Raw genomic sequence first — 20,889 nt, 5'->3', positions numbered from 1 at the left:
TACGAAAAGTGAGCAACTTAAAGTCGGAAGAAGTTGTATGGACGAATGTTCAAAGATGCACGTTCGTTTTATGGATGAAAAATTTCGTACTCAGAATTTCGGAATCGTTTGACGATAATTTCTTTGTAAGAATTTCTGTGTAAGGGATCGTTATTACGGATAATAATTGTAAAAAATGTCAATCGTTTGTAGGAACTGTAGTCTCTCAAAATTCACGATATCCATCTTTCTCTAACCGTAAAACGTGTCCAAACGTTTAAGAAAACGTTGTTCCACTAAAATTACAATTTTCATTCTCCATGCTCGATAAATTCGAGAAATTCTCGGGAAATCAAACAAACGAAGGGCAGAGGGTAGCTGCAACTGGAGTGTTTGCCTGGAAACGCAATTGTGTTTTCTCTGGACGGTGTCCTTTGTCTCCGTATAATCGGATGACGGAAGAAAAGAAGGTGGCGTGGGCGAAAGGTGACCCAGATCTACGTCGATGCAATTAGCGAGCGAAAGGAATTGAACTTCCGGGCTCGTTATTATTCCAGAAGTATTATTTATCCGCGTCGATTTTCCGCCATCAATCGAGCCTAACGAACGGCGAATCACCTGAAAGGGTTTAGTTCAAATCTGAGAAAGAAGCGGTGAAAAGAAAGATGAAGGAACATGAAGAGAAGAGTATTCGAAGAAGAAAATTTGACGAATGTCGACACTATCAGTCATAAAAATTGATAATTTCTTCAAGATGACTAGAAGGACGTCTAGGAAACTGGCGAAACAGCATCCAAACGTATGCAATTGGCTTGGGATGCCTGAAGATTCCTAAACTTCCAAATTTCAAATATCACATCACTCGTCGTACAAAATATCAAAGTAAAAAAAGAATAGAAAGGAAAGGGACATTCAATTTCTGAACAGCTTCTCGACAATTTTTTCTTATATCATTCGTCTTTGAAAATATTAAAACAAAGGACAGGAATAAATAAAAGAAGCTAAGTGCAAAAGCCTATAGTGATTCAACTTTGAACAGCTTCCAGGGTAACTTCGTTTCGCATTAAGCGTCATCCAAAGTACGAAAAGAAAAAGAGGGAAGTGAGGAAGAGAAAAAATGGTAAAAGCTAAAAAATAAAAGCGACCTGAGGACAAAAGGTCAATCTGTGCAGTACCTGTTCCTGGAACAGCTTTCTGTCCATATCATCCATCATCCAAAGTATCAAAATAGAAAGAAAATAATAGAAAAAAATGCAAGGATAAAAGTTCGAAAGATGAAAGCAATATGACGATGAAAAGTCAGTGTTAACCTCTGTTCTTCGAGTACCTCCATCTCGTATTATTCATCATTCAAGGTACTAAGATAAAAGAAGAGAAGAATGAAATCAAAAAGAAAAGACCGGAAAGGGAAAAATTCTAAAGAGAAGAGCTTAAAATATAAAAGTGACAAAGATAAAGACAGGTAATCTCCATTCTTGGAACAACTTTTGTCCTGCGCCATCCATCATCCAAACTTCTAAAACGAGAAAAGAAATAAAAAAACTGAGATAAAAAAAGAGAAGAATAGGAGAATAAAAATCACGTTAGATCGAAAGGTTAGAGACCTGAGAAGTAGAAGCAACGTCAGGACAAAAGGTCAGACCGTGCAATCCTTGGGCCAGTTTATCCGCCATCGTTCAAAGTACCAAAAATAAAAAGAAAATACTAAAATAAAGAGAAGAAGAATAGAAATTAAAAATAGCCAATCACGATGCCAGAAGTCTAAAAGATAGAAGCGATATCAGGACGAAAGGTCGCGCCGTACACGGCGTTTTGCGGAAACCCATCCATCGCGTATCCTTCCTTGAAGTAGTTCAAGGCAGGGCGCATCGGCGCAAACGCAACCTTAATGTTTCATCCTGCAGGCGTCGGCGTTGTTGCAGCGGCAGCGTCGCGACGCTCCTGCGCTCGACCAGCTACGCCAGTTGGTCTGCAAGGAAAAAGGGCGAGGCGGCACCCTGCACCCCTTGGTCACCATGGAAACTGATCATTACCGGAGATTGCCGAGGCGACCTGCACACCGATCCACCTGGATCACGTGCTTCTCGCTGGATTATCACGTTCGACCGGCTACATTCCGCGAATCCGCTGTCAAGATTACTGATATTGTTCGTTAGGTCGACATCCAGAAGGGTTTCGCTGTTTAGATGGTTTCTGCTTCAAATTTGAGGAAGATGCAGGTTTAGCTTAGTTTGGCTTAGTTTACGAGGGTAGAATCGCTCGATGATTTTATAAATGCGAATGTTTAGACCATTGGAACATTGATTTCTTTATAATTAATTAAAATGGATTGTGATGTCGGAAATTGCACACTTCCTGAGGGTTGACGCGTTACTGCGTGAATGTATGTTTGGATATTTGATTGTCTTGTAGCTTGGAACTGTTAATCGGACTAATGCGTCTGTAAGATCAAATTGGGATAACATAATTACGAAATTTTAGATACGGTCAAATAATATTTGCAGATTTGTATGTAATAATAAACTTGATGTATATAGATGTTAAGCTTTGTGGAACTTTTAGATACTTTAAAGCTACTTATTTTTAGGGTAGTTTAATGTTAGCTTCACTGTCTTCTTAGCTATGCTATGCTATGGGTCAGGTGGGGAACGATTCTGAGGAAATCGATGGACAAATTTACTAGCGATTTACTTAAACATACCTACCGATACCCCAATTTGTAAATTTATAAATACGAATTATTTTATATTCAGTCAGTGATCTTTAGAAAGAACATTTGATCCTATCTTCTTTAACCTTCGCTAGGTGGTCCATTGAAACTGATAATACAAGGAAATTCGAGGAATCAAAGTGTATCTATACTCTTGGATAGGACGTCGTATCGATCGTCACAAGATCCTTACGTGCCATCGCGATCAGTTCGAATGGCATCAATCTGATCAACCTAACAGCGATTCTAACGCTCTCTCATAGAAATCCGTGAACCAGATTTCGAGTGCACTTGGCCAGAACCGTTTGCATTCGCGTTTAATCGCGCTTGGCGAACGATCGAGCAGGAGTCGCACTTGGCGGGGAATCGGCTCGGTTCAATTTACTAAAACGAGCTACCACGACTCCGGTTCTCCGTGCCAATTAACAAAAACGCCTAAACCACGTTCACAATAACGATCACGGGCGCTAGATCCGTTTCGTCGTTTGCTTTGTGATCTAACACCGGCCAATTCACATTTAGCAAAGTGATTTTTACAACAACTGATAGTGTTCGAATAAAGAGTTGAAGAGAAACGAATACCTCGGTGATGTAAACGTATGTTTAGCATAATCTTTGTCCGTCAAATTACTCTGTGAGTTATTACAAAAATTTCTGTCGGACTTTCCTCATCTTCAAATTGCATTCCATAATGTTACAAGGATAATATATAGACAATAATAGATCGCAATAGAATAATTACGTATAAATAATAATTAGACCGCGATTTTTATGCAATTATGATAAATTTAAAGATATAATGTGTAGTGTATATATACTTTTCCATTCGTACATAGTAATTTTTGGATACAATCAATTGCCTTAGACCTAAGTTAATCTTGAGCCTGTAAATAAATATGTAACCTGTGGTATATGCAAAAATATATATACTGTCCAAAGTGTAGTATTTTTTTAGACACTCAATGGGTGACGCAAATTTCTGCATCCTATTCTAATCTTAATTGTATCCAGGAAAATATGAATTTGCATAAAAATCCGCAGCCTATTGAAACTAAATCGTTATATACGACATTCGGTAGGTCTCCCTTTGCGAACGTGGAATATCCACCTGATGAAAAATTGGAAATTCCTACAGGTAACCGAAGAGATAATTCGATTATCTGTGCCAAACGAGATCCATCGGAATGCTGGAAAACGATGGAAGTCGTAGCAGATATAGCGCGCGAGTCACTCGAATAAGAGAGATGGTTAGAGATAGAGATTATATGATTATGAATGCAGAAAGCCCTGCGAGGAAATATACTGCTGTCTAGAAATATTCTATTATGCCAGGAATCAGATTCGAAGGAACGGAACGACTAAAGCGCGTTAGATTGCGAGAAAATTGAAACGCGACCGAAGGTGCGAAGGAAATTTTCTCGTCTAAAAATAGAATCTTAACCGGGGATTTGTTCCGTTTTATCACGTTGCAGTACAATTCCCACCCACGCTGTCCTGCTTCTTTTTTAATGAATATCTGTCACGTGGACAGAAACCAGCGTGGAAAAGTTTTTATCGCGAGACGCACTCGTTGACGCAATTGCATTGTCAATGGTAATGAATAAGATGAGCAGAAAAAAAAGAATAACAAGGTAGTAGTAGAAGGATGAGTAGAGAGAAAGAGAGAGAGAGAGACGTTAGCTCTTTTTTTTAATCGCCCTGCCAGTCTTACGGCTAACATCATAGTTATTCTGCATAAAACCTGTGCACTGCAGTTGGCAAAGGACACGCTGCTCAACCAATTTTTCTTAAAATCGACGATTTCTATTTTTCGTTTCAGAAAGGACCGTTTACCTAGGGACCTATGGGACATAATGCCGGAAAAGGTTCAGAAAAATCGGGCAAAAAGGGGGAAAATTTGCGTTTGTACGCTGGGTCGGCTCTTTGAGAGTATGTAAGATCATGCTAGAAAATATATGGGAAGAATTCTGTAGAATAAAATTGGTTGTAAGATGCTGAATGATAAAATATAGTGTTCCAAGTGCCTATAAGTTTTTATGATTAAGTTTCACGAAATAAATTAAGACAGGAATGGTCTCCATTTCGACTTATCTGTACCGCACGGACAGCTTTAAATCTCTTGGACTGAAGAAAATCGAGGCGGAAGATGGAGAATGTAATGAACTTTTATATACGAAATTGTTTAATTTCGGTATATTGAACGAGAAAAATGTAATTTCAGTTCTTCTCAATCAGACTGCGCGTCTTGGCGTACTTCGTACTACCTAAACTTCTTTTCGCAAGAGGTAAATTAAACGACTGAGAGAAATAGTTAAAATGTAGAAGTCAATTAATCGATCAATTAATCAATTAATCAATCGATTCATATATGGGTACGAAGCGCCAGCTAGCAACATCTTCCTGTATCATCAAAATTACTTCCTTATTATAATACAACAGACGAGACGCGTACATTTACATACAATAAATTCTGCCAGACTAGTCACGTTGCCTATATTTCTCGTAAACTCCCGGTTCCCTGAAAAAGGATTAAATAATAACTAACAGAAAACAGGAACAGCGAGGCGCAATCCTCGCCGCCTTACACGCCAAGTTCAACCTCAAAAGGAAGCCTAACCAGCAGCTACTTCGTTATCTGAAAAATCTGTGACAGAATCCTAAGGAAAAAACATACAAGGCAAGCGTCGAAAAAAGGAGCAAAGTGAAAAAGGTTTTGGTAAGAAGGATGGGGAAGGAGAGAAGAAGCCACTGACGCAGAAATGGTGGTCGAGTGACAGTGTCGGCCTTGAATCGAGGCAATCGCTCGACGACACGACGTGCAAGTAGGGCGTGCAAGAGTCGGCGATGTGCTTTCAAAGCGAAGTTTCCTGCCGCCTGGCGACGGTGCGCCTTTGCAGAACGTTGCGACGACACGTCGATACCTTTAAATATCCAGCCTTACCCCCGGGTGAGATCCTACAGCGATCGTGTACGCGAGGGCAAAGTAGACGACCATAGGATCCCGCACAGGGAACCAGCCTCGGCTATAAACGTGTCCCCGGCCAGCGTTTTATCGTTGATCGATTTTCCTCGCAGCTCACGACCGAATGGAGATCGCCATCGTTACGTGTGCGCGCGTGTACGCCGATGTATTTCTATTTTATGCAACACGGGGGATCCTTGAATTCGTGAAATCGAGCGAACCGCGCGTCAACGGAAGTCGGGAGTATTTCCCTTGGTAAAAGGACGACACATATGAACACGATAGGTAATTTCGATGTATGTGTATATGAACTTACCCGTCGATATATCATCGGCGAATTTGCTTCTAGGGACTTTGCAATTTGCCTGTGTAAAGACTCGGAGGAGAGTTAAGGTTAATTGATATGTTCGTTATTTACAAGGGTGACCTCCAACAGTTTGCAATGCGTCTATCTATAGACCTTATCGGAGATCCTTATGGAAACCATTGTTGGCAAACTTGACCTTCGTGTTGGGAATTGTGCGAGAGACAATTATGTGCTGGGAATTTTTAATGGATAGGGAGAGCGCAGTAGAATTATTTAAGTATGCGGTTTATTTTAAAATTCTGGAATAGGGGTGATATTGTTCTTTGGGGTCTTAGCAGAAGATACATTTAACGCTGCTTCGTCAGTTGAGGCAGAATATTTCTATTCTCTTAAAGCGACCAACGCGTGAAAAAAAGTTGAACAGGAAACTTGACTTTCAGCCATTTTTGTGTACCAGAACTGTAATATCTTTAATAGTTTCTACATCAAGATGAAGAAGAGTACCTGTCTTCTAAGAAATGCAACACTATGTGCATTTCTTAAATTTTCTATCAAATAAAATTTGTAAGACCACGGCAATGTTAATAATTGATCTCACCACTAGAGTGTCCTGCTTTTCCAAAGCAGGACGCTTAATCTCGTCTCATCCTCGTCTGAAACTTCCAAACTAAAATCTAATTTATATATCCAGGATACTCTAAATTCGCGTCTCTAACATACGTTTCAACCCTCGTCGTTCGATCCTCTCTCTAACCCTAGCCTAGTGCATCTAGGAAATCTCAGGTACCGATTCCATCCCCGGTAGCGAAGGAAAGTTTTAATAAGACGGCGAAGACTTTCGACTTTAGGCTAGTCAACTACCCTTGATGAAGCTCGAGAGAGGAACCGCGTTTATTTACAAAGTAAAGGCTTCCTCCATTCGAGTCGACGTTATCCCCGAGCTATCTGGTAACTATCTAAGAATTCCTCTCAATGTATTCTTATCCGCGAGCATCGTTCGAAGAGGATTCTTATCGAGTGTCGCGATCGACGGGCGAGCTTGCTGGCTCAGGAGAACTTTTAATAACTCCGTAAGACTCGCGACCTCGTCGATGATCCCGACTTGGCAGGCGACTTTGGCACAACCCGTACCAACGTTCAGAAAGCTAACTAGCTGTCTTTTACAATAGGCAGTGAAGCTGCGCGCGCAGATCCTGCAGAATCCTGACCCGCGGGCTTCTAGCGTAGGATCCACCGTGTCACGTGATACATCGTAAAACGTGTAGCTACACTTTTGCATAGCCAGCCCGAGTCTGTCGTCCTACTTCTCCTGTGGGTAGGTAGCGATCAGGAACCGCTGCATGCACGTACACGTGCCGTCAGGTTGCAGGATACACGAAAAAATGGTTTGCATTCGAAGCAGGGCTTGAATAAATGATGGATGAGATATAGAGATGTTTCGCTGTTTTGAAGTATTATAGGGAAGCGTGGTATAGATCGGAGAGTGAAGGTAACAGAGGAAGGCTATAGACTCCTTTTAGCATCATAATTGAAATTTAATGATTTATTGGCGGGGTATTTTTAGCCTGAATAAGTTTCAGCCTGTTACAGGGAGGATTTATAGAGAATGGGGGGCAAACCGAGTATCTTTTTCTTTCACTAATTGGAAATTACCAAAGTTTTATTGAAAGGGTGTTCTTGGCATAAGTCTTCGTTCGTTATAGGGAGGATTTTTAAAAAATGGAGCAAGCGCAAGAACTGAGCATTATCTTCGTTTAGTAATTGCAAATTATTCTACTGCTTTATCGGTAGGTTGTTTCTAATATGAATAAGTTTCGATTCAACGAGTTACTGTAGCATACGTATAAATGTCCAACATACGCTCTAAAGTAACACGGTAAAAGATGAAATAAAATTTACAAGTCAAATAACTCGAAACGAAAAGAACGATGTCCCTAGAGGTTCGGGCTAAGAAACTCTTCTCGATGGAGGAGAAACCAGATAGTCTCTAATGGTAGGTTAGACCTGGCTTGGGCTAAAAGGATGATTGATACATTAAAGAACTGTGCACGAAGCTAACGATCACGAAGCACTTCATCTTCTATCGCGTAGGAAAAGAATTATCCGACACTGCACAGGGGGTAAGAAGTCGACTTGCGGCTAACCGGCGTCCTCGCTGTGCTCGTAAGATGATTTCCCCCGGGACGTCTCGTTCCAGTGTTCCCCAACAAGCCGTTACGGTATTACGATCGCGTCTGTTTAGACGAAAAAGCTAGAAATTCGGTTAATGCCGCTTCTCGTGTAACCGTACCACCCACTGTTTCCTCTCGACCTGTGTACGCCCTTGTACATAGTCTCTAATCATCCTCCAAATACAAGGCAGAAAATAGCTTTCCACTAGTTCAGCCATAGAACCAATCTGACTTAGGTAATTTCGATGGAAAATCGTATTTTCTGTTCTAAAAAATATTTATTATATTTACATGATTTCTATATTGCGCATTTCGTGCAATATGATTCTTGATCCAACTTTCTTTCCTGACATATCCCTGACACGAACATACATGTTCGTGTTCTGTTTCTATACTTATTTACTAAACATATAAAGGAGGAAAGTAGAACGAACTCGTAATTTAATATTTAATTTTGCAATGTAGAGATACGACAGAGCGCAACGAAACGCAAGAAAACTCAATTTCACTTAAAAGGTTGATAACGAAACTACAATAGATGCAAGGCTATCTTCGATAAAAATAAGTTTGACGGTAGTCTTCTTTCTTGCTATAATCCTAGTTACGATTCATCATCAGTGATTCGTTGTATTGAGAAATATATGTTCTGAAGAAACAGAATCTGGTCCATAAGTCTCGTCTAAAAGTCTTATTTGGGAAATCGATATTCCGTGTACACGCAAGCTGACACAATAAAAATTCCTACATTCTAAAGTTAAGGATTGTGAGGAAAGTTTGAAGTCAGAACAAACTACCCCCGTAACTTGAAACCGCGACATTGGCAGTCACTGGATCGTCATAAATCTCCTTTCACGCTGACCCCAAGGCATTTTCAGCCCGTCTTCTAAACAAAGCTCTGTTCCCATCTTCCTTCTCTCTCGTTTCGTCATCGCTTGAAAGCTTTTTTTCGCCTTTTTGTTGTCGAGGCACGCGCTTGTATCGTTGTGTCGCCGCTGTTCCGTGTCAACTGTCTGCCGAGCAGCGTGCGGAACAATGGAGCGGCGAGCCGAGACTGGCTGCAATAGTTCTGCCGACGTTTCGCATTCATCCGCGGCCGCGATGCAAAAAGGAGAAATAGAGAAACAGAGAAGGTAACGTACAGCGGAGAAAAAATGAGTGGAAAGGAAAGAATGAATCGTTGCCACGCTTTAACGGCCGAGACAACACTCGTTACATCGATACATCGCTGATTCCATTGGCCCATGTCGTCGACCTATATCTTCCACGCACTCTTTTGTGCCAGCGAAGTTCGAAATATATCGTGAAACGGTTGTTTCTGTCGTTGGCCGACGATTTTTGTAGGATGATTGAGCTTCTGGTGGATCAAGTATAGCGGCCGAGGAATGTATCGAGGGATGAAACGTTAAGAGTGTAGGATCAGGTGTATGAAGGGTGATGAAGTATGGGAAGGTATATTAGAGATTATAGTGGAAGTTTGGAAATTTACAGACATAATTAAAGGAAGTATAAAGTATAGAGGATTAGTGAGGCGGAATAGTATATTAGGGGATGATTGTCTGCAGGGGGTTTTATAACGCATTAAATCGCAAGAGCTTGAAAGTCTAAAGACAGAAAATAAATATTGCGGAGAAAATTGATTATTTCCTAAATATTGACAAAGAGTAATAGGAAAGACGTTCCTTGACGTAAACTTCCATATCACGTTAACTTAAAAATTTAAAGACATATAATTAAATGAAACATAAAATCCATCGAATGTCTAGTTACTTGTATTCCAAAAATAAAAAAGAAATTTAACACCTTGAGAGTCGATAATTACACGAAAGAATCATTCGTCTTCTCTGATTTAAATATAAAAATCGTGCTCAAGAATCCTCTCGCAACTTTACCCCTTGGAATTTATACCAGACAAAGTGAATACCATTCTTTCTCAAACTGGAGCCCTAAATTCCGAAAATTCAACTCTGCTCGATCGTACCACCTTGAGAAACGGTCCCATAATCCGCACGTGTCCTTACTGCACACTCTACTTTTCCGCGTGGTTTGGTTTCCATCGAAACGCGGAGGATTCCTATTCTCCACCCACTTGGACCTTTAGCCGCGACGCGCTATCGCCTATAAAGCAGCATGGTCGCGCGACGAGGACGAGGACGAGGATGATGATGGAGATGGAGAATACGGGAAGGCGAATAGGCCGTGGTGGGAGAGTGAGAGGGATGAGGGTTGGCCGCTTTAGCCGGGCGGGGATGGCTTTAACCGGTCGATACTTCGTTCTACGCCAACCGCTCTCTCTCCCTCTCTTTCTCTCTCTATCTTCTCTCTCCCTGTTGGACAGATGGTTGCGGAGAAGCGTGGCACAGCCCTGATCCTGCTCTCATCGGACATCGATGTCCACCCGCCGGACACGTAGTCCCGGAAGAAGGCTAAGACGCCAAGAAGAAAGATTCTTTCAGAACGTTCACCACTTAAACTATAACGAATTCACTTTCTGCGAGCTCAATTGTATTTAATAGTTTCACTTGGTTCGTAGCCGAAGTTCCTGGAAGATAAACTACGGAGGATCAACTGCAGCTTTTGGTTTTACCTAGGTACGAAATCGATGTTGAACTTTTCGAAGAACAAATAACTTGTTTTTAAGTAATAGTAAATATAAATGGATAATATTCGAAGCGTCGCTGCTTCTCGCTGCTATTCGACTGTTTAGTGGAGCGTTTGAACAATTCGCGTTATACTTGTGAAACTATAGAGAAAATTATGGTAACGTCGAAAAGAAAGTTTGAAAGACGAACGATACGAGGAAACGGCAGAATTTTACAAAAAACAGAACGATATTCGATAAGAACGACGAGCAAATAGATGTAATATACGTATACTAGAACAGACAATCTTTTGTAACATAGTAAAAAATGTTCAACATAGATGCTACCACTGCATGTATATGCGCAAGTACCTAATGTTAATTAAACTATTTTTATTCATTTTTTCCAATACTATACTTAACACGTTCTGTCTATACTGAATACAAAAAATAAATACTACGCGGCTGGTATAAGATTGAATATAACGAAGCCTTCGCAGTAGATTTGACTGTCCATAGACAGACGTTCGATATCGACTTGCGTAATCTCATCGAAGAACAAACGTCCCTTTCCGGTAGCCTGGTTCCGGTCCGTGCAAAAATAGGAAACGCGATGCTGGACGTAAAACTCGCGGGCAATCTCCGCGTGCATCCGGTATAGCAAATTAGAAAGCCTGCTTCTGACAACTATGTTCCTTCACAGGTCTTCTTGTTTACCGTGGAAAAATTGCCGGACGGTAACACCGATATCGACTATCGACGTGGCTTAATTAAACGTCACGACGCGTTCCTCGTTTCGAAGAGCCAAAGTTCAGCCTGGCGATCGATAAAAAGAAGACCAACGATTCGGATGTGCCTGCGGCGGCCCTGCTTCTTCCGGAAATTGCGTTAGGCCAGAAGATAAATAGCCAGATGATTAAAAACCGTTCGCCGATTTTTGTCTTGAATTTCTATTGCCGTGGTAATAATCGGTTTCCTTTACGATAGATATTGGTAAATTACGAACAAGGCAAAATATCGTAGAACAAAGCGTCATTGTTACTCCGATGTATGGTTTACCGAGTTCTCGTGTTCATCGAATGCTTTCTAGGTTATCTAATTTCCTAAATTTCTTAATTCTTTGATATTCCAAGCCTTATTGAGTTTCCAAAATTTTAGATTTTCCAGTTTCAGATTTCTAGCTTCCGGATTTGTTCATCTCTAAGCTTTCAAAGCTGTAAATTTCTTCAATAACGAATTTTCGACTTTTCACATTTTTTTCCACGTTGCCACGTTTCCAATTTCTTTGACTTGTAACTCTTTTCCATCAATAATTCGCTTATCTCTGCGTTAAAGTGGACGTTGTCGATTCAAATCAGCGCGGATCCGCGAATCGAGAGGAATCACAGCGTCAGATAACGTTGCACATCGACAGGTCTGAATCGCTTTCGGCGGTTCTTGCTGTTTTTCCTACTCCCCCGAGAATTTCGAATAATATGGTCGATTAAAACAGTATTTGTGCGTCTGGTATCGGCACACATTATTTGCAACGTCGCATCGATTACAACACAGTTACGCGTAGTCGGAAAACGCGTGCTTCATTCGGAAGGAAAAATCGTTCGAACACGCCTCGACAGGAGATTAACTCATAAAGTGTATCGGCGCGTATCGATGACCACGAGGTTATAACTCGTTTCACGCTATTGTTCTTTTGTCTCCGAATTTCCACTGGATATCTCGTTTTTCGTTCGAATCTTTCGATCAAACTATTCGGTCGGAAACATTCTCGAATATTGCGTATCGTTAGCTATTGTTAGTACGTACAGAAGTAGTTTCAGATATATGGATATCTCTTATTGTCAAGACATTTGTAGCGTTTCGTGGAAATCGCAGTGGGAAATCGTGCGAGACTATACGAATCACGCGTTATTGAAGATAACTATTCGTACTTCGATTCGATATGTTTTCAGTTGCAGAATTTCCAAGTATCACAATAGAATCTTCAAATTTTCGAATTTCCATATCTGCGAATCTCTAAATTCCGGAACGTTCAAATGTTGGAGCTGGAAACTTTAGAAGTTTCGGATTTCGCAGCTCTCAATTTTCGGAATCTTTAAATTCTGGAAGCTTCAAATTTCGAAACTCTCGAGCTTGAGAATCGTTAAACGATGGGAGTTTCATATAGCGAAACTTGAGAATTTCCAAGTCATTAAATCTTTAAGCTTCCAATTTATCCAATTTTCGAAGCTTCGAATTGTCCAATCTGAGACTTTCGGAAACCTCGGGGAACCCATTCACGAATCGCAGTCTCGCGGAAAAAATCACCGCGTCGACAAGTTCAACGATTGCGTACAACAGTGTGTGATTGCGAGCGAGTTGGAGGCGGTGCGCGAACGCAAATAAGCAAATAATCGTCGTGAACGAACGGGAACGAGATAAAAATAGTGTTCGCGAAGCGATCGCATGTTAAACGTGGATGTAAGCAACCCGCTCCGGTTCGTTTCCTTCTGATCGATTCGCACGGCTTCAGAGGCCGCCTTGGTAGATATATAACTTGAATTTCCCAATAATAGGAGGTAACTGGGTAATAGTGGGCAAAGCAGCGAGGTATTACTATATATATCGACTAAATTATGCCTTAGCCGGGCTATTTAAGCACGAAACGATAGAAGTAGTATCTGGCTGTCTGCTCGAGGAACGCCAGGATATTCGACCGCGTAATTTATGCGTCCCTTCGCCAACAGATTGAATTCGGAATCGTATCTATCCGTGTTTAATCAACGAAATCGATCGTCGAAATTTTTGTTCAAGTATACACAATGACAATGACACGATCTACAGGCAAAATAAATTGTGAAATTTTACGATCTTGTGCACCTTCAACGTACGTTTTTTGGGTCTGCTGTTCTCTGCAATAAAGTTCCTCTAACAATCTTCTTCTGGTAAATATAAAGGGTTTGCGTTTGAATGAATTAGAAGCAATAGATTTAGTAATACTGTAATTGACTCGTGGTAACTTTCAAACATCATTTAGGGAAGGATTTAACATAGAATTTTGACAAATTATCATCCAACCTTTCTCATAATCCTGTTATTTCATATTTACTGCTTTTTGGTATCCATTGCGTGGGTCTGTTGTAGCGGCGAATTGCCCAGCATTCGTGAGGCTATGAACATTTATCTAATAATAATCTAATTATTGTCCTCTATTATTCCTCCTCTTCATTGCAACGCCACAAATTAGAATATACATATATTCCTGTAATTATGTAGTAACATATATTATCACTAATTGTAGTAATTAAATAATCAGAAGTACAAAATGTAAGGTAAAATGCTTTACAAGTAGAAGTACATACGATAACAATTTATCTTTTAACTGTAATTGTTTTGAACTATCTTAGCGATGTTATATTCAGCGCAAAATATATCTGAAATATTCTCTAAAACCCATAATTAACCCGAAAAATTCATGGAACTTCAATCTTCCACGCCACGACGTGATCAAATTAGAAAGTTGGCTCGGAAACTTCTTAAATATCAATTTTGATTGAATCTGGATCGCAGTCGTAGAGTGACCATCCCCTTTCCACTCGATCTCTTACGAAAAGCATCGTGAGTATCGTGTAAAGGATTCCTGTGTCGGATCACAGGCCCAGTATGCCTTGTAATTAGGTTATTAGCAAATAATCGAGTTAAACCGATCGAAGTGAAACACGGTGTATGAGTTACAACGACGAGAAGTGAGTAATGGTCCTGTCAGGCTCCAGACCAACAACAAAGAAATATTTTACGTGATAGTGAAATTCGTGTATTCGTTCACGTTGATGCGCGGAATTTGGAAAAGAGGAAAATATTCGTTCAGAATTCAGAAGATTTGTAATATAGATATCAATGCCTCGATATCAATAATTGGAAATAATCGAAATATCTATGTGATGTTGGCCATTTTAGAACCAAATTGTTTTGGGACCGCGAAGAAGATATTTATTTTATGAAATATTAAAGAAGACGCAATGCACGAAGATTGAAAGCCAGTTTTATGAAAAATAAATAAAAAGGATTAAATTTAAAGAAATTCCCATGAAAATTAACAAAAATTTACGATTTCCAAGCCTAGACAATTCCACCTAAGCAATTGTTTAATGGGTAAATTATTTGTAAAACGAAACCGGCAATTTTAACGCAAAAGTTTGTCTATTCCAAAGTTAATAATTCTCATAAATAATAATGAAAGTAGATGGAGTTAGTCATTGATGGGCCGTATTGGCTTATTTATAAATTACTCTCGATTCGATATACGTCATGTAATATTTCAATATTTCAATACGCGTACGTGATATTTCGAAAAAGCTATTTGCAATTAAAATTTTATTTGAAAGAACGAAATTACACATGCGCCGGTAATGCTCCGAACTGTATGTGTAAAGGCTTGAAATCTCGAAAAAAGAAATGTCTCTTCGTAATTCAAAGCAGCATAGATACCACGACGCATCGTTTGGCAAAAAGAGAGAGAGAGAGAGAGAGAAGAGAGGACGCGCGATGACCGGCAAAGCCGAGAGAACCAGCGTATAAAAGGAAATTCGAAATGCATTTCCGTCGGGATCCGTTTGCCTCCAATTTTCTTGTCTTTCTCAATGGCTTTCACGATACCAACAAGCGGAGGGCTACACGATGAAAGGCGATGGTGGTGCAAAAGAATCGTTAAGAAAGTAATTTCAGTCGACACACCGTAGCATCCCTCTTTCACGTTCCGGCACTTAGCGCATCGGTCGCGCAGAAATTGATCTTCAGCAGCGGTTTTTTTTCGATCAAAGAGCAAAAGGCAAAGGCTACTTGGAAATTTGCTTTTCAAAGAGGCAGCTGGATGTTCTTCCTCGAAGCAACCGGCGTGGAAAGGATAAAAGGCGAACGGAAACCAAGGGAATTATTCTATTTTCCTTTCATTCCTACCTCTTCGTGTCTTCTCTGTTTCACACTTTTCGCCCGTGTTTCGCTCCTCTTTACATATTAATGACATACGCTAGCAGCAACTACTAATTAGTTCTACATAGTATCTTATCGATTATAGCCACTATATCAAGCTTCTTAATAGCTTTTTGCAACTTATTCCATTTTATAACTTGTTCGTTAATCAGATTGCAAATACCTAAGTTATTTTCAAATACTTTTTAGATGAGTCCATTTTTCATACGACCATACTATAAATAATATTAAGTTGGTAAATAAATTTGAGAAAATTTAGCAGCCCGAAGATTCAAGCCCGAGACTCAGGCAAACTGTCAAATACGGTAAACTATAAATAACCGCATCCTAAATCATCGTGCATACGTAAATCAGTATTAATATTCAACGTTCGTTTTGTATGAAAAATTGAAGATATATATATATATATATCTTGTGTCTGATAGCAAAAATGCAGAAATCTCTAGGACGAAGAGATTATTAGTTCCTCGATTCCAATTATTCGTCGTTTTATTATATTCTGAAAGGGTTGATCTGTTCTAGGTTCAAAATCAATAGAACGATTGAATGTTTTAGAACCGGAGGAAGAAGTGAAAGCATCGAATGAACGATCGATAGACAGTTCCTATTTTTTCATATTCATTATGGTGTCTTTTCTCGGTAAAAAATCCTAATTTAGTTCGTAGAAATTATTATACAATCCGTTTGTTGTGTTTCTCAGTGTACGTATTTTGTTCTCTCGTGTGAGATACGCCCAACGAACGTAACATAATACCCGCTACTAATTAGTCACGTGTAACGGCGAGCTGGTTACGATACACGGTGGCGAGGCCGAGCATCATCGTCATGAGAGAAAAGGGGAACCTTGAAAACGATGGAACAGGCTATTTAACGCGTGACACAATTAATATGGCTCCTTGGCACGCGTGACATCCAAGGAGCATTTCTCTCGTGACAAACAACAATTTATAGTCGAAGACAATGCACGACGAATTACACTCGACTTCGTATCGTTGTACAGTCTCGTTCACTCAGCGAGATGTTTGCCGAGAGATTGTGATTTCGTGATTTTTTATCTTGAGGATCGACATATAAATTTGTTAATTCCCGTTTGATGAAACGTGACATGTTATTGAAAGTTGTATTGCTATTTTGATCGTTGATAAATTAGTAATAATAGAAATAACGTCATTTATTTCTTGTCACTTTCCATCGTGATTGCATTGCAAATAATTGTATAAATTGCGAACAAAGTTCCAAAGGGGTTCAAAATGTTATTACAACGTGAAAAAACGTTATTGAAATTCAACGTAATTGGAAGTTTGGTAACTTGTTGATCGATGTACGGCTACAGTTTTACGTGGTGGATAATTCCTATTTCGATACTTTCGCGATTAATCGAGACGTTACGATCTGAATACGTGAGGAATAATCTCGATAATGAGTTTAAAGGAATGCGATCTTTCAATGTACGCGCCGTTTTTCGCGGTTTTTCAAACAACTTGTGTAAACAGATGTACGTAGAAACGCTATGCGGTTATTAAAAGTAAAACAAGCGCGTGCCATTTTATGTCAGCTTTTGCGAACACGTTAATTCCAATTTTCCTCCCGTGTAGAACGGATTCAAGTTAAGCTTCTACAACGGCGAGTACAAATTATATCAAAAATTTTGTTACTTTAATCCGCGAGGTGCCATCCAATTCCATCACAAACTATCCAAATAGAAACAGCGCGTTGCCCGTGCGAAAATCAATTGAATATGCGAAATAGAAAAAAAAAGGAGGCTACATATAAAATTTCATTTTGAAACGGAAGCCTCCGTCCAAATGTCCATGTTGATTCAAAGGGATACAATTTCATACCGGCAAAGCAATCCCGTACCAAGCTACACACGGTGTTGTCGCTGACACAAGCCGGCAACTATCCATCAAATCGATAAGTTCGATACGGTATCCAGTCTGTACTGATTTGAACATAAAATTAGCTATATCATAATAAAGCGTTTCTCATTTCACCAACCTGATAAAACATAGATTATCGTATGATACGACGATCGATTCGTCCAAGTATAGCGATAAAAATGTACATAATTTACAATCCTTAAATGTTCAATGTTAACCATTGCTTTTTGTCGTTATCAAGCAACTTTGAACCAATTAATGGAAATACATATTTTGTAATCGTTCATGTGGAAACCTCTTCGAGCGATGCTCAAGTCGAACAAAGCTATCAAACGAATAGAATTATTACCGCATTTTTCCTCCGTATTTTCCTTGCTTCCCCTTTTATCTTCTTTCTCCCATTTTTCCCTATTCTCTTTCTCTCTCGTTCGTTCTTCCATCAAAATATAGAAATTTCTCGCGTTCGCAATAATCCTGGCTCTCAACAGGACTGATAACGAAGGCACCGCACGACACTAGCGATAAGTAGACGTTGGACAGTCCGACACTCGTCTGGCTGATCGTGATATTTCACAACGAAACATTGGCCACACAATTCCAGGGATGTTGGAAGGGAATCCTTCGAGCGAATACACGAAGATAGGCATCGTGGTAGCCTTCGAGTCGAGCAGCTTCGTGTCCAGAACATCTTGATAAAGAAGGACGCTCCTCCGAAACAATCGATTTCCCTCTCCTCCGTTTCTATAACCGCTACTCGAATCGGAAGATGGATAGATATTGACGTTCGGCGGACATGAAAAAAATTCTATGCTCCTTGGGGAACGTTCGCCACTAAGTCACGTATTTACGATCAGACGTGTATACTTACGTGCATATAAAAATGACGGGGCATCGATAAAACGTGTCGAACGATCGGGAGAATTTTTTTAAGCACAAGCGTGAATTCGGTTTACGAAACATTGCGTGGAATGTTGTATATTGAACGTAATATTTAAAAAAAAGAGTTCGCTCTTTTGATATTTGATAAATATATTTATGGAAAAATTATACAAGAGTATTTATTTGCAAGAAATAACGCTTGAATTCCTGACACTTTCATCAACAGGATGTTTATCAATTTACAACAGATTTTCAAATATACAGAAACGTACGAGGTATACAAAAGGAGTATACACGAATATTAAAGTGATAAGTGAATAAATAAAATATTTTCCCATTTCAATATGCCCATAACAATATGAATCGCATGAAAATGCCGCGGTCCAGCAATAACACTCGAACTTTGTAATATTAAATTGTTTGCTTCGACTTCAAGATCCCATAACTAACAAAGATAAACAAGATAAACGATTAAAGGAAACGCGTCTTTTTCCGCCATAACGATCGAGCAAGTTGCGCACTCATTGTTAAACAGTTTCTATAAGACAACTCGACTGTTGACAGATCTTCATAATTAAAGCTCGACACTGAGCTATTGCAGAACTTTCTGTCGCGTTCAAAATCGCTATAAGATAATCATTCTCGTCAGTCTTGCAAGCTTGTGTAATTTTCGCGCGAAACTTACCTTGCACGTTGCTTTCTTACACAGTGAATCACGCACAGTGGTATCATTGAACGAATAATTGAGATAAGAAATATTTGACGCTTTACAGATGCTGTCTGTGGATAAGGGTAAATACGAATAAAGCAATAAAACGAAGACAAACATCGTTTGCAGACGAGGGCAAACGTTTTGGGGATCGTTCGGATTAGCAATGATCCAGGTTTGGCTCGTCCTCTTATCAGCAAGCTAAGTTCACAAATCCTCAGGACGTTGGCAATCCGGAGAAAAATGTATGTACTACATTTCCCACTATACTTTGTTGAGACAACGATGAAATGTAGAATTAAATTCATTATTTATTTTACAATGAATTCTTCGCATCTAAACATAGCTAATTTGATTGTTTCCAAAAATGTTTCTAAACTAAATGTATGTTCATTCTATCTGAACATATTCGATTTAATTATCCACCCAAAAGCTTATTAAAAGAGTGTGTAGATCAATGGACACGGTGAGTCGACAACGAAGTACGAGATTAAACTGCCTCTTTCTTTTACGAAGAATGCTTTGTGTCTAAACAATGTTCCTAACATCATTTCCAGAAAAGTTAAAAAACTATAGAGATCGAGGAAGATTCAATTATTTATCAATTTAATTATTCTCCGAAAGTTTTAAAATTCCAATAAATGTGTAGATCAATGGACAATTAGATTCTATACAGAGACCATAACTGTTGTAACGTAAATTTTAAAAGTTATGGCGCAAGAATTAATATCTAGCTTTAAATGATTTCGATTATGAATAACCATTATAAACAACAAAAAATGTTGTCCTCACTGGCAAACATTATCGATGACAGGAGTTTTATTTTGGCTAGAAGCAACCAATATCGGTGACTTTTGTTTTGGTTGTTTTCGATCATCATCAATTCTTTTTTTATTAATATTACTAATGAATAATATTTGATACGAGGTGCGATAAATTATAGAATTTATATGTTTTAATAAATAATGGAATTTGTCACCGTATAATTTGCATAAACTATTATCTGTAAAGCTTAACATCGATTTTACGAATCAGTTAACAAAATGTATATTTATTACCAAGTGTTTTTATTTATTCAAACGTATAAATTCTATAATTCATTGGTACGTGAATACTAGCCAAACAAAACTGCCGCCATCGATATTGATTACTGGTAACCAAAAAATAATTCTCATCAGCGATAATGGTTACCAGTAGCAAACCAAACAGATTTCAATCATTTATAATATTACGGTTATTCATAGCCAAAACAGATAAATCTTCATGTTTCTTAATCATTTCATTTTTCGGAAAATATTTGCGACATTTCTGTCTCTGTTTTATTTCAACGATGATTGATTTCCACTTAAACAGAAATTAATGAATGATTTTCCTCGATGATATTATTTGAAAAGAAAATTGTATAAACTAATTGTTATTTCTAGCCTTTGATTCTACGTATTTCGCACCCAAACAGCATGTTGAATGAGATTACCTTGAAAAACAAATTTTTGAAGATAAATGTATCGGTGGATACAATAATTTCAAATTATTCCAAACCATATGCAAATGAATGGAAAACGAATATTGAATGAACAATCGTCATGTTCTATGCGTTGGAATTAAAAGGTACACAAAGGAGCCATAAATAAATCCGTCCACAATGAAATTATAGAACATCCATCAGAGAAAACGAGGCAAAAGAACGTTTCGTCAAAGAAATTCGCAAAGAGCACTTTCACCATTCCGTAGGACCACGCTTACCAAACT

The 20,889-nt window shown here is 39.0% G+C and overlaps 1 protein-coding gene across 40 annotated transcripts in view; it reads right to left on the bottom strand.

Moving 5' to 3' along the window:
• Window positions 1-20,889, bottom strand: part of LOC126914150 (calcium/calmodulin-dependent protein kinase type II alpha chain) — a 157,345-nt gene that overhangs the window by 109,965 nt on the left and 26,491 nt on the right. The window lies entirely within an intron of this gene.

Source organism: Bombus affinis, chromosome 3 (assembly GCF_024516045.1).
Source record: "Bombus affinis isolate iyBomAffi1 chromosome 3, iyBomAffi1.2, whole genome shotgun sequence".
In the NCBI taxonomy this organism is placed as follows: Eukaryota; Metazoa; Arthropoda; class Insecta; order Hymenoptera; family Apidae; genus Bombus; species Bombus affinis.
Note: the sequence above shows the minus strand (reverse complement) of the source record. Positions and strands in the feature narration are given on the sequence as shown.